Source organism: Chanodichthys erythropterus, chromosome 16 (assembly GCF_024489055.1).
Source record: "Chanodichthys erythropterus isolate Z2021 chromosome 16, ASM2448905v1, whole genome shotgun sequence".
In the NCBI taxonomy this organism is placed as follows: domain Eukaryota; kingdom Metazoa; phylum Chordata; class Actinopteri; order Cypriniformes; family Xenocyprididae; genus Chanodichthys; species Chanodichthys erythropterus.
Window position 1 is genome coordinate 12,129,693 of NC_090236.1, and position 15,506 is coordinate 12,145,198.

Here is a 15,506-nt window from a genome sequence, read left to right on the forward strand (position 1 = left end):
CATTCAGATAACTGTGGAAACTTCAGGGAGTATGTCTTCACCATAGGAATGCCAGAGAATGTTTCAGAATTCCATGGAAACTACAGGAGCATTGGAAAGGGCGACCATGTGACACAAAGAACTATTCGAGAAGGCAGTGGCATATTGCAATTTAAAAAAAAAAAAAGGTAAGAGGGGTCCGGTACGCCACCACGGAAAGAATGAAAGCTACCGGAAAGTGATACACAAAACACAAAAAACAAGGCCTGAATTGTCTAAAGCCAACTCTGGAAAGTTTGTCAGAGAAAAAAGTTTTGTTTCTGCCTTTTCAGTGGTTACTGGCACTTTTGATTAGTGCATGGCACTGGACTTTAACCAAAGGTGGATCGTCGGTTTAATCGATGGGACTGAAAGCTGGCGGGAGACTCATTTTGCCTTCCACTGGAAACTTCTGCAGAAGAACATGTAGTATTTATCTGAAGATATATAAGTGGTAGAGGGCTACAGCGACGACTGTATGCTGCTCGCTTTTGTTATGAATCTGAATACTGAAGTATGAAGTGCAACACAGCTGTGAAAACTACCTCATTTCTTTCTTTGTTTCTTTTTTGTTTGTTTTCTTAGAAGAATGTACATGCAATGAATCTTGCTCTACCGCACCCACTTCCAGGGATTACATTAGTCAGAAATATGAATCAGAGGTACATACATGTAGAGAAATGCTTCTCTACCAAAAGTCTCCAAGGATGGATATTACCTAAAACAACATTGTCACTTGAAATGTATATGCACACTATATCAAGCCCTCAAATTTGACTGTAAAGCCTTGCCAAAGCATGTCTGATCAAATCCCATGTTCTCTCATCTTTGAGACAATTTATACCCAGATATTTAGATTTAAAATAAGAATAGGCTGCCCAATTCAAATGTTTTCCCAAAGGTGTCGCCCCTCAAAGACCTTAAAGTTCATTTTTCTCATGAACATGTTCATGTTTACATTCTTTTAGACAATGATCAACTCGAGATACATTGTCTTTTGGAAAGTAATTCCAGATTTAGACCTTTTCAACAGCAAACCTATACATTTATTATCCTTGAACACATTTATGGACAAGTAATTGTTACCTTTATTTATACAGATGGAACATTTTGCTCTTAAAAATAAAGGTTCTTCAACGGTTCCTTGTAGCATTTTACATTAAACAAATATCTTTCCTCTTAAAGGATTAGTTCACTTCAGAATTAAAATTTCCTGATAATTAACTCACGCCCTTGTCATCCAAGATGTTTATGTCTTTCTTTCTTCAGTCGAAAAGAAATTATGGTTTTTGAGGGAAACATTCCAGGATTTTTCTCCATATAGTGGACTTCAAGAGGGTTCATCGGGTTGAAGGTCCAAATGTTAGTTTCAGTGCAGCTTCAGCGAGCTCTACATGATCCCAGACGAGGAATAAGGGTCTTATCTAGCGAAACGATTCATTTTCTAAAAATAAAATAAAAAATTACATATACTTTTTAACCACAAATGCTCATCTTGCACTGCTCTGCGATGCGCCACGCCTTACGTAATCACGTTGGAAAGGTCACGCGTGATGTAGGCGGAAGTACTGCGGTAGGGCGAAAACCTCCATCTCATTTTCGCCTCCAACTTCAAAACTATTCGACATCTTTGTTTTACCTTTTTTTGTAAAGGCCGTTTGATTTAGTCTTTGCATGTTTGCTTTGTAAACATTTGCTTGGTACTTCCGCCTACATCACGCGTGACCTATCCAACGTGATTACGTAAGGCGTGGCGCATCGCAGAGCAGTGCAAGATGAGCATTTGTGGTTAAAAAGTATATAATTTATTTTATTTAGAAAATAACTGATCGTTTCACTACCTTATTTCTCATCTGGGATCATGTAGAGCTCTTTGAAGCTGCACTGAAACTGACATTTGGACCTTCAACCCATTGGTAAATGTTGAAGTCCACTATATGGAGAAAAATCCTGGAATGTTTTTCTCAAAAAGATACATCTTGGATGACATGAGGGTGAGTAAATTAACAGGAAATTTTAATTCTGAAGTGAACTAATCCTTGAAGAACCATTTTCTGCTGTACAGAGTTAATCAATAGCTATATAGTTTTGGAGATTAAATAAAATCCTTGATTCTTCAGTTCAGATCAACGTATTGGTTTCCGGCTTAAAGCACCAGTACGTAATGTTAAATCTCACAAAACCTGTCAAGAACATGTCAAGGGTCCTTTGATCTTAATCAAATGAAAGACATAAAAAATATTTTATATTTTACATAAAGTGATGTCTGGTTTTAAGACACATGAGAGCTTTTTCATTATGGCAATTCATTGCACTCATTCTCATTACAAATATATATATTTCAGTGGTGAACTATTTATACATTGTGCATGATAGTATTTTTGTACCACCTTTAATTTATGCTGATTTAAACAAATTTTAATAAGATTCACCTATATATGGTTTTCTAAAGATAAAGTTTGTGCAGCTTAAAAGGGTTAATTTGTGATATCAGGCTGAAAACCCTTTGAACCTTTATTTTTAAGAGTGTACATGTTTCACTCTTCCATTAGAACATGTTCTTTATGTTATTCTAGGTACTGTACTAATCACAGAGTATGAAATCTGTCATAAACACAGTTAAGTGATAATTGTATGCATGAAGATGAGCTGCTGAAAAGACTGATGGTGGAGCTGACAATCCTAAGCTGTTCAGACATACAGGATTAAGTGTTAAGTTTAGCCTTGTCCTTTCAGAAGCATATTGTAAGTGCAGCCAGTCTTCTTATTGCTACATTCCAATTAAATTCCTGTATATATTACACCATATTCCAAGCCTCAAGTCAGAAACACAAAACAACAAATCTGGTTTATATACAAAGCGTGCTGAACAATCTGATATAGTTGAATTTGGTCTGAGTCAAATGAGCCTAAAGTTCATAGAACATTGAGACAATGACAACAACGTTTCTTGATACTTCAGATAAATTCTTCATCCTTGTTGTTCTTTCTCACTGAAAAAGACCGTGTTCTAATTGAATAACTCTGAAGTAATTAAGGACACAACTACTAATGAGATTGGAGTCACGCCGGGACCCGTCAAGCCCTAAACACGTCTTTCCTTCAAGCTAATGGCATTACTGTAAAAACAAGTAACAGCTAATGGAGCATGCAGTCCTTTTACATGGATCACTTCCATTTCAATTCAGGTGGAAAATTTGTTTTGTTATTCATGTATTTGAATCGCAAATTAAAACTTCTGAATGATGATGAAATTTCCAGAATCTTGCCACACACTGTCAAACATTGCGCACGGAATTAATCAAGTTTAAACAACCAGTTCATCCTGCCATGTGGAAATATCAACAGTAGACAAGAAAATGTGTTTTTAATTTGTTTTTTTAAACTTAGGGCACATTGCCAATGGAACAATAGTAAGCGATTAAACTGTGTCTAATCTTGCTAATTGGATACAGAATGTGATCGCTTGCTTTGACCAGGCAGTATCAGTGTTGTCTATGCAAATAAAATTCTTATTTTGGATAAATGAAAAAAAAAAATAAATAAATAAAAAATAAAATAAACTGTGTGTCACCCAGCATGTACGGAAATAGATCCAAAGTTTTTGTCCTCCTCTGAAAAAAAGATGATGCAAATAGGACAAGGGGTTCTGTGACTCTACTTCTGTCCATTTATATTGCAGTGGAGTACTTTAGTGACTGTATTTGTGTGTAAAAATGAGTTGAAAGTACTGTGGCAGTATTACAGGAATGCAAATGTGTGTGTGAGTGTGTTCATGCGTGTGTGTTGTTACATTTCCCATGTCAACTAATCATGATCAGCTTTGGGAGTGTTGGATTTCTCACACCAACAGCAGAAATGTCGATGCAGTGCATCTGTATTGTGGATATACCGTATTTATTGCAAAATGCTTTACATTTATATTTAGATATTTCAGGAGGGAGACAGAAACTTATTTATTATTGTATACTTGTGCCAAATGGAATTTCTAAAGTCGGCTGAATAAACATACCCAGCTTACATCAACAACAACAGAAAAGTTGCTTATTTGTCTTGAGTTTCTACATTCACTTTACTGTTTATGCTCATACAAGATGTGTAGACGGCAGATTTACAATGCCGCAACTTCAGGGCACAAACAGAAGAATTCAATTCTGGTGGGAGAGATCTTGTTTACGAAGCTTTGATGTTTAAGATATTGGGGTGATGTAAGGACAATTAAAAAAAAAAAACAATAGAAATCGAACCAATGACATAAATAAGTGGATGACTCATTAATGTTAAAGTGAAAACAGATTCTACAAAGTGCCCTAAAATAAACAGAATGTAAAAGTCAATATAACTCATTTCATAAGCATCCAGCCCATTTAATATGATACACTATATCATCACTGGTGAAGCCAGTTGCGACCCTGGACCACAAAAGCAGTCATAAGTCGCACGGGTATATTTGTAGCAATAGCCAAAAATACAATGTACAGGTAAAAATTATCGATTTTTCTTTTATGCCAAAAATCATTAGGATATTAAGTAAAGTTCATGTTCCGTGAAGATATTTTGTAAATTTCCTACCATAAATATGAAAAATGTATTTTTTGTGAGTGGATATGCATTGCTAAGGACTTAATTTGGACAACTTTAAAGGTGATTTTCTCAATATTGTTATATTTTTTTGCATCCTCAGATTCCATATTTTCAAATAGTTGTATCTCGGCCAAATATTGACCTATCCTAACAAACCATACATCAATGGAAAGATTATTTTTTCAGATTATGTATAAATCTTAATTTAAAAAAATTTACCCATATGACTGGTTTTGTGGTCCAGGGCCACAATTGGGTTTTGAGGTCACATAAATAGTTAAACTAAGATCACTTGTGTAGTCAAGGGGTGTAGTCAAAGGGTATAACAACACCTCAATCTGTAAGTTCCAGCTTTCTGGTGAGTCAGTACTGTGGCTGAACTTACACTGGTAAGAAAAAATTTGACTCCATGCAAATAATTAAAAAGCATAAGATACCAGAAATGGACACCAGATTTTCAAGACACTGAATATCCCTTGGAGTACAAATGCAAGCTGTAAATCCAAGGAAGGCCACCAAGAAATCAATGACAACTAGACTACCACAACTAGACGTCCTGGAAGAGTCGCACTGAAGAAACCTTCAATCTTATGTCTTACGATCTAAAAAAATGTTCAATGTTCGAAATAAGATCCTAACAGAAATTGCCATACTAAACAGTAGGGTTGGGTGATTTTTTCAGATTTTTTTGATTAATTTGAATTTAATGTTTTGCCTTGATTTTATTATTTTTAAATCAAGAAATCATGATTTTGAATAAAATTTTAGCAAATGTTACAGTTAGATATGTTGACAATACAGCAATGATAACCGTTAAGAGAAGAAAATGATACGACCACATGATGGCGCACCTGTGTGACGCTGTATGAACGTAGAACGTCTCGGTTACAAAGGTAACCCTCGTTCCCTGAAGGAGGGAACGGAGACGTACGTCGGACAGACCGACGAATAGGAATCTCGCTAGAGAGGCCAATCTACTTCGAGTGTAACTAAACGAGCCAATGCACATTGGCATGCAATCATATGCATCAGCTGCTCGCCTCGCAGCGCGGGTATATAATGAGCAGCAGGTGCGTTGCATCTTCAGGTTTTCGCTGAGGAGCCGAACCGGATAGGCGGCAGCATCAGCGGGGTACAGCGACTGTGGCGACGGGACGTACGTCTCCGTTCCCTCCTTCAGGGAACGAGGGTTACCTTTGTAACCGAGACGTTCCCATTCAGTCGGTCACGTTCGACGTACGTCGGACAGACCGACGAATAGGAATCCCTACCAAAGCGCCACAGGAGCTGCCCCCTTCCAGCGCTCTGTTGTAAGCCACCTGAACCCCCTTGCCTGAGGATGGTGGGACAGGGCTAACACAGAGAGAGTCGATCACTGCTGTTCCCCAAAACCCATTCAGTGAGACTATTGGATAACGCTGGGAAAGCGTACCCTTCGCTGGGAAAGGAACGCTGCGGAAGCCACATCCTTCCCCGAAGGAGTTATGTGGAGAAGTACATATGGACTAACCCTGTGGGGCTGTGCTACATATGGAAGAGCTGGGGTGACTCCAACCCGATGAAGGGTAGGTTCTCCCAGAGGGAAAGACACGGGCTTCGTTTAGGAGCAACCGTGGAACCAACCATATGGGATCCCCGTAGGGTCACACATATGGAACCCAGCCTAAACCCGGTTCTCAAGGATACAACGGAGTATAGGCCTGGCGCCAGACGCTCCGCCACGTCGGCTGCCGAAGGGATATCGGAGGACTCGACAGGGTCTGCCTTGTAGGGACTCTCTGGAGAAAAGAAGCGCATGTAGCGCAGCAAGCCGACACTAAGCCGGGGCCTCTCCGTGCCTCTGACCTGTGGCGAGAACATGGGAGGAGACCGGCTCGACACGAAGGCTATAGTATCTAGCGAACGTGTTAGGTGTCGCCCAGCCCGCAGCTCTACAAATGTCTGTCAGCGAGGCGCCACGAGCCAGCGCCCAGGAGGATGCGACACCTCTCGTGGAGTGAGCATGCAACCTGAGCGGGCAGGGCACACCCTGAGCTTGGTAAGCCAGGGCGATGGCATCCACTATCCAGTGGGCCATCCCCTGCTTGGAGACAGCCTTTCCCTTCTGCTGGCCTCCATAACAGACAAGAGCTGGTCTGAGGTCCTGAGGCTTTAGGTTCTGTCTATGTACAGTCGCAAAGCGTGGACTGGACAGAGTAAAGCCAGGGCTGGGTCTGCCTCCTCCGAGGGCAGCGCTTGCAGGCTCACCACCTGGTCCCTGAAGGGAGTGGTAGGAACCTTGGGCACATAGCCAGGCCGGGGTCTTAGTACCACGTGGCTATCACCCGGCCCGAACTCCAGGCACGATTCGTCGACCGAAAATGACTGAAGGTCCCCTACCCTCTTGATGGAGGCCAATGCCACCAGCAGCAAAGTCTTCATAGACAGAATCTTTAAGTCTGCTGACAGCAAAGGCTCAAAGGGAGCAATCTGAAGTGCTCTCAGCACCAGAGTGAGGTCCCAAGAGGGTATGGAGAGGGGACGAGAAGGATTTAACAGTCTCGCCCCCATAAGGAACCTGATGACCAGGTCGTGCTGACCAACAGATTTGCCATCTAAGTGGTCGTGGTAAGCGGATATAGCAGCAGTATGGACTTTGAGGGTGGAGGGGGACAGCCTACGCTCCAACCCTACTGCAAGAAGGAAAGCACGACTCTGATCGAGCATCTTCGGGGGTCTTCCCGGCGAGAAGAGCACCACTCGACGAACAGGTTCCACTTTGGAGGCGTAAGCACGTCTCGTAGACAGTGCACGTGCCGAAGTGATGGTGTTAAGTACCTCAGGGGGTAAGTCACCGAGAACCTCCGCATCCCGTCCAAGGGACCAGACATGGAGTTTCCAGAGGTCTGGACGCGGGTGCCAAAGAGTGCCCCGTCTCTGAGAAAGAAGGTCTTTCCTCAGAGGGATGGGCCAGGGAGGGGCTGTCGCGAGGAGTGAGAGTTCTGGGAACCAGGTCCGGTTGGGCCAGTAAGGCGCAACTAACAAGACCTGCTCCTCGTCCTCCCTGACTTTGCACAGGGTCTGTGCAAGTAGGCTCACTGGGGGAAACGCATATTTGCGCAGGCCCCGGGGCCAGCTGTGAGCCAGTGCATCTGTCCCGAGTGTCCCCTCGGTCAGAGAGTAAAACAACTGGCAGTGGGAGGTTTCTGGTGAGGCAAACAGGTCTACCTGAGCCTCTCCGAATTCTCTCCAGATCAGCTGAACCCCCTGGGGGTGGAGTCGCCACTCTCCTGGCAGCGCAGCTCGTGATAGCTCGTCGGCCACACGGTTGAGCACACCGGAGACATGAATGGCGCGAAGCGACCTCAGATGCTTCCGACTCCACAGGAGGAGATGGCGGGCGAGTTGTGACATGCGACGGGAGCGTAGACCACCTTGACGGTTGATGTACGCAACGGTCGCAGTGTTGTCCATACGGACCAGTACATGCTTGCCCTGAAGCAGGCCTTTGAGGCGGCTCAGAGCAAGGCGTACTGCCAGCAACTCGAGGCAATTGATGTGCCAATGCAGATGGGGTCCCGTCCAAACCCCTGAGACTGCATGCCCGTATTACGTGGCACCCCAGCCGGTGGCAGAAGCATCTGTGAACACCACAGCATGCCAGGACACCTGTTCTAGGGGCACTCCTGCCCGAAGAAACAAGGGGTCTGACCACGGACTGAAGGTTCGGCGGCACTCCTGAGTGATTGGCACCCGGAATGTGCCGCGCTGCCACGCCCATCTCGGGACTCGGCCGTGAAGCCAGTGCTGAAGCGGTCTCATATGAAGCAGACCGAGTGGTGTTACAGCCGCAGCAGCCGCCATATGCCCCAGGAGCCTCTGAAAGAACTTCAGTGGGACCGCTGTCCTGCCATTGAATGTATTCAGGCAGTTCAACACTGACCGAGCACGTTCCTCTGTGAGGCGTGCTATCTGCTCAACCGAATCCAACTCCATACCGAGAAAAGAGATCCTCTGCACCGGGGCGAGTTTGCTCTTTTCCCAGTTGACCTGAAGCCCCAACTGGCTGAGGTGTCTGAGCACCAAATCCCTGTGTTTGCACAACTGATCCCGGTACTGTGCTAGAATGAGCCAGTCGTCGAGATAGTTGAGAATGCGAACACCCTGTTCTCTCATGGGAACAAGGGCTCCCTCCACGACTTTCGTGAAGACGCGGGGAGACAGGGCCAGCCCGAAGGGTAGGACTCTGTACTGATATGCTCGACCTTCGAACGCGAATCTCAGGAATGGCCTGTGTCGCGGAAGAATTGAAACATGGAAGTACGCGTCCTTCAGGTCAATCGCTGAAAACCAATCTCGGGGACGGATGCACTCGAAAATGCGTTTCTGCGTGAGCATTTTGAATGGTAGCTTGTGGAGGCTCCGATTCAAAACTCGCAGGTCCAAGATCGGTCGTAACCCGCCGCTTTTCTTGGGTACAATGAAGTAGGGGCTGTAGAACCCCGACCTCAAATCGGCTGGAGGGACCGGCTCTATCGCGTCCTTCGCCAGTAGGACTGCGATCTCCGCACGCAGGACAGGGGCATCGGCATCTTTCACTGTAGTGAAGAGGACGTCCCTGAACTTGGGGGCGGGAGCCGGGCGAACTGAATCGCAAAGCCGACCCTGATGGTCCGAAGGAGCCAGCGAGACGGACTGGGGAGCGCTAACCCGGCTCGCAGAGACCGTACAAGCAGGACCAAAGGGACCACCGGTGTACCCGCAGCAGGGCAGCGAGGTGGAACACAGGGACGCGGCTCGGGGGGCTCTCTTTGTGAGGCGGCCCGAAGCGGCCACGGATGGACAGAGGGAGCAGTCGAGGCTTTGGCTGCCCGCTGCTCGCTGCTGTCCGCTGGCGACAGAAGAGGGGGATGAGAGTGGTGAGGTTTTTCTCCTCCCACTGCTCTCCAAACCCTCTTCAGACCTGGAAATGGAGGAACTGCTCTTTAAAATTTGGGTACCGCTGCCTCTTGGGTCAGTGGCGGAACAGAAACAAACCCAATAAAGGATTTACCACCTGGCCCTCCTCCAGGGGTGGAAGAGCAGCCCCACCCATCTCTGGGTCGCCCGTCTCAGGGGTGATTCTCACCAACCAGTTAAACAGCTGCAGAGACGGGAGGCGTCATCTCCCCGCAATGGATACAGCAGAGCCTGCTGGGCCGGAGTTTCTTGCAGGGGACGACACCCTTGGCGACGAGCAGACTGAGGGGCGGCCCAAGAGGAACTCAATGGTTTGTCATGGGAAGCTCCCCTATCCGCTACTAACTGAGGAGAACCGCTGGGCTCAGTCCTCGACAGTGTCACCGAAAGGCCACCTCGTAAGATGGGAGCATTGAGAAAGCATTTAGCTTGACAACCTCTCACACCTCACAAGGTAAGCCAGGGGGCACTTCTGGACCACGGAGGTGGACATCATCTGGCTGAGGGCCTGCGCCGTGACTTTGATCACGATTAGTCAACAAGCGCAGCTCAACCCCAGCACAGAACTACCCTCATGCAAAAAGAGTGCCTTGGCCTCACATGCAGGGTGGGTGTGGTCTGTGTACAGCCACCCCATCCAAGAGGGTAGTTAGAGAGGAAAAACTTATGCAGATTGGCACCTTTGGCATTCCATATTTATGGCACCAATATACCCCCATACTGCCAAGTTTTCCATGCACATCTGGAAGACCCAGGAAAGCATGGCTGTAAACTCTGAATCTGAGTCAGCATAAGCACACACCATTAAAGTGGGCAGCGTCACCCTCATTTCCAGAGCATAACAGCACTCTCTCCGATGCTGCAATTGACGTCTGTCCCTCAGCTGGAGCTCTGAATGAAATGCTAGGTTCCCCTATGAAAAGGACCTGCAATCCAATCCAGAAACTGCACAGCTTGCAATGCGCTAGAGAGGGAGGGGCCCTAGGGGGTTGGTTCCCCGAAGGAACCCCTCAACCTCATGTCACCCAAGCCATATCAGCAAAGTAGACCTCTTCTGGTGCACCAGAGAGGGCGCTACAATGGAGATTACGCAAGGGAACCGCGCATCTAGAGCGCCGAGCGAGCGCTGGGTTGCCGTGACAACCCGCGCTGCAGCCCGGCAGCTCGATGGCACACGACACGCAGAGGAGCGAGAGGTTTGCTCTCGCTGATCTCCGCGGTCTCCCAGAGTGTCGGGCAGAGCCGCGGCTGTGCTTTTACACACAAGCGGCAGCTGGCCAACAACAGAGGGGACTCAAGCTTCCCGGAGAAAGAAGAGTCACGACCGGCGTGTCGACGTGATCATGTTCTCATATGAAAACATGAACACCCACGAACATCATTTCAGCACGCGCCCAGACATGCGAAATGGTGATCGTGGCCGTCAGTGAGGACAGGAACGATCGCATCCAGAAACACAAGTAGGATGTCGTCTTTAAAAAGACGCAAATCTACTTGTGTAAGCTCTCTCAGGGACTTTACTCTTTTAGAAGTGCTGAAGCACGCAGGGGAACGGCCACCGCAACACAGACAGGGATTGTGCAGCCTGTCATGTGCTTTCTCTCTCTTTGAAGGCGCTCACTCTTACCAGCCGTAAAAACGGCTTTTCAGCGCTCGAAAGCGCACCGTACCGGCCGTGAGAACAGCCTTCTGACGCTGTCAAACAGCTGTTTGCTCAAAAACGGCAAACGAAACAAAAACAGAAAAAGAGAGGACTTCGACCCCGCTGCTGTGCTGTTCGCCCGCACTCGGAAAAAAAGAGAAGTTCAACCAAAAAGCTTGACTCGTCTTCTAGCAGACACTCGCTTGCAGAGAACAGGAACAAACACCGTTCGGCTCCGAAGCGAAAAGCTGAAGATGCAACGCACCTGCTGCTCATTATATACCCGCGCTGCGAGGCGAGCAGCTGATGCATATGATTGCATGCCAATGTGCATTGGCTCGTTTAGTTACACTCGAAGTAGATTGGCCTCTCTAGCGAGATTCCTATTCGTTGGTCTGTCCGACGTACGTCGAACGTGACCGACTGAATGGGAACACATCGCTAGCCCAAGCGGCTGTTCACTCAGAAATGCATTATTGAGTTGAAAAAAAAACAATTTGGGGGCAGTGGAATGGGCAAAAAGCAAAGCTATTAGACGCGAGTTCGTGGGTGAGACACTGCAAAAGATGCAACAGCCAAACATAAAAACAATAGGAAAAATAGCACAGTGGAATGCAAAAAAAAAAAACTGTTAAAGGGATAGTTCACCCAAAAATGAAAATTTGATGTTTATCTGCTTACCCCCAGCCCCAGGGCAGCCAACATGTAGGTGACTTTGTTTCTTCAGTAGGACACAAATTATGAGTTTTAACTCCAACCGTTGCCGTCTGTCAGTCGTATAATGCATGGCAATGGGAACAAAATCTATGAGAGTAACAAAAAAAACATGCACAGACAAATCCAAATTAAACCCTGCGGCTTGTGACGACACATTGATGTCCTAAGACACGAGACGATCGGTTTGTGCGAGAAACCGAACAGCATTTATATAATTTTTTACCTCTAATACACCACTATGTCCAACTGCGTTAAGTGAGCACACGGCATCTGGTGCGGGAGGTGTGTACGCGCTCTGGCGTAGTTTACGCAAGCACCGGAAGTGATCTCTCGAAAGGTGCTGTTATTTTATGTTTTTACAAAGCATTTGCTGTTATTAATAGTCTATTACTGGTATTATTTATTGCTATTACTTTTTGGCTAAGAAATATTTAGCATTTTTATTTTAATTTTTTATTTCTAAATAATTTATTTTCATTCTGAGCATATAGGATATGTTTAAGATAAGTTTGTACAACATTTACCTTCATATTTCATGCATATTTTGCTGCAAAGATATTTAACAAATAAGTCATTTAGAATAGATCTTTTTTTAACCAGATGGTTAATAAAGAGAATGTTACTTCAATCATATTGTAATTATGTTTTTAAGTTGACTGGTTCAAAAAAAAAAAAAAAAGAGAGAGAGAGAGAGAGATTTTATTTTTTTGCCATATCACCCACCCCTACTAAACAGATGTTTTTGAACCCAATCCATCTGAGCATTATGGGCCAACTTGAAAAAGGCTGTTCACACACAAACTGACCAAACTTGAGCAGTTCTAAACAGAACAACGGTGGGAATTAAGAATACTAATGATGAATCGGCGATTGATTAATTGTTGATACTGATGCAAAGGGGCAGAACATTTCCTGTAAATTTCTGTAAACTTTCCAGGATTTTTGAAAGTTTGGGGAAAAATTGGAAAGTTTCTGGGAATTTACCAAGAAATTGTCTGACCCTTTGCATCCCTAATTGTCAGTAATAATTTACTCAATAAAACTTATCAATGATAAGGTCATCATTAGAGTGAGTAGTTTTGAGGAAAACACATGCAGCAGAAACACGTGGAAAAATGAAGCGAGCACGCCATAGTTAGTTCGAGTCATGCGATGGATTAGGTAGGCTGGCCGTTTATTTCGTAACATAAGGGTCCAAAAAACCTTCCAAAAAAGTGATTTTACTAAACAGAAGAACTACTTGTGTAAACGCCACACTAAAAGTACATAGAATGATTTTACAGATCACATTTTCATGTAAAGCAGTTTTTTCATGCTATGAAAATAGAGCACTTGTAATATGTCAGCAAATGTAAAAGCACTTGTTAAAAGTGCAATATGTAAGATTTCTGTCCGCTAGAGGTCGCTAGAGGCCTATTCAAAACAAAGGCGTAGCTTGATGACGCCAAGTTTGAGCGTGGTATCTTGGGACATGTGGTCTTCACCTCAAAGCCACTGGAAATAATCGGGTTAGGACTCATGAAATCATGTTCATGGATGAGATTATTAACGTTACTGTAGTATGAAGCAGAGCAGGACCCAGTGTTGTGGAGCTGAACGAGGCCGCTGGAGTGATTGATCAACACTCGCCATGAGCAGTGGGACTTTTATTATGCCACAGTTGCCGGCGCCGCTTTTCCGGTCATGAGTATGAGGTAACACAGCTCTGTTTATCATATTAAATGCATTTGAGAGTGTTGAAAATGATGTTATAACGTTACTCTGTGTGTTCGCTCGGCGGCTGCTGTGAGACACTGTTACACACTGCGGTAAGATAGATCGATTTTAGATTATCTTATTAAATACTGGATGGCTTGTGTTGATAAATGACATGCAATTAATTTTAAAACATATTGTATGATGGAGAAAATGCTGTATTACTGAAACTACTGTTACTGCATCTGATTATGCTGATTATCACAAAATAGTGTTTTTCTCTGAGGCATGGTAAAGCATGAGACTTGCAAAAAATCAAGAAAATTAGATTTAATCAATAAGACTAAACATGTTGAGCTATATAACAACAATTAGTTTTCTGTCTGTAAATATATCAAAACAGATGTTCCATTGCCTATTAAAACATGTAATATATTAAAGCGTCTTTGGTATTTTTACAAAATAAAACAGAAACCAAGGGTAACGCGGGTATGCCGCAATTGACAGGCGACTCCTCACACGTCCCGGAACCTTGGTAAAAAGTGCAATTTTCTCATGATTTACAAATAGTTGCACATTTGGGATACTGTAAGTACTCAAGTGAACAAAATATATAACACCGGCCTAGGATATTTTACTGTAAAATTCTTACATATTGCACCTTTAAGTGATGGTCATATTCCTTATATTTACCACTAAGCCAAGCTTCTAAGCTGTAAAACGACTCCTATTTTGTGTTCATTAAGCATGTGGGTGTTAAGTAACATGATTAGTAAGAGGTTGGTAACGATTAATTGATTAACTGATCATTAGTTTAAATCGACATCTGGGAACAGATGTGCAATGTGTGTTGACATGAAAGAATATTTTACTGTTGCTTGGTGTCCAAAAAAACCCTAATTATTTCCTCTGTGGCTAAATGTTGTAAAACAATAAAGATGTAAAATGATCTTAATTAACAGTTTATTCCGATTTTACCATCATATTAACTGGAATGTTTTGAACAAACTTTCAAAAGCACATCACTGTTGTGCAATCCAATGACTCTATCCAACTTCTAATGCTGGTCTATATTTAAATATACATCAGATTTGACTGCACACTCACTTGCAGAAAGTTTTTATTGACCAACGTTTTGGCACAAAGCCTTTGTAAAGGTATATTTAAAACCAGTAAACAAGTAAACACAAACTATTGCCCTGTTGGTCCAAGGTTCAAATCTTCCTCTAAGTGGTAGGCCTACTACAAAACTAAGGTGTTTGTCTCTGTTTCTTTCCACTTCTACAACAGAAGAAAACAATTAAAGTAATGCTTCTCCTGTAAACAGACATCAGAGATTTTAACTAATTTGCGGGCATCAGGGAGACGCTATCAATATGCGGGAGACTCCCGGAACTTCCGGGAGACTTGGGATGTCTGTGTAAATAAATCTGTAAATAGGGGCATCTGAAAAGAAAAACATCAACACCTCCAGCTGTTTACACCTTTGGGTGAATCATGAAACCTGGCATGGGTAATATTCAGAAAAATACAAAAACTACTAATCTGAACCAAACGAAATTATCATTGAGAACAATGGGAATTTGTGGATATGGGAGTGGGTGAAAGTTAATCTGGACTTGTTTTAATGAGAAGACTCCCCATTTACTGGTTTAGACAGCTTTCTATACACTAAAATTACCTCAATCTGCAAACTGGTCCATACATGAATAGGGTTTGTCTAGATCTCTTTACCTGTACTTAAACCAGTTGCCATTTTGGAGATAATGGCGCGTTTAGGTTTAATCCTTCAGGCGAGTCATCGTCACGTGATCGAGTATTCCCGCCTTATACACCACCTGTAGTTTCCTACAGTTTTAGCAATAAAACAATCAGACATTAAACAAAATTACAGAAATATTTTGAACATGTA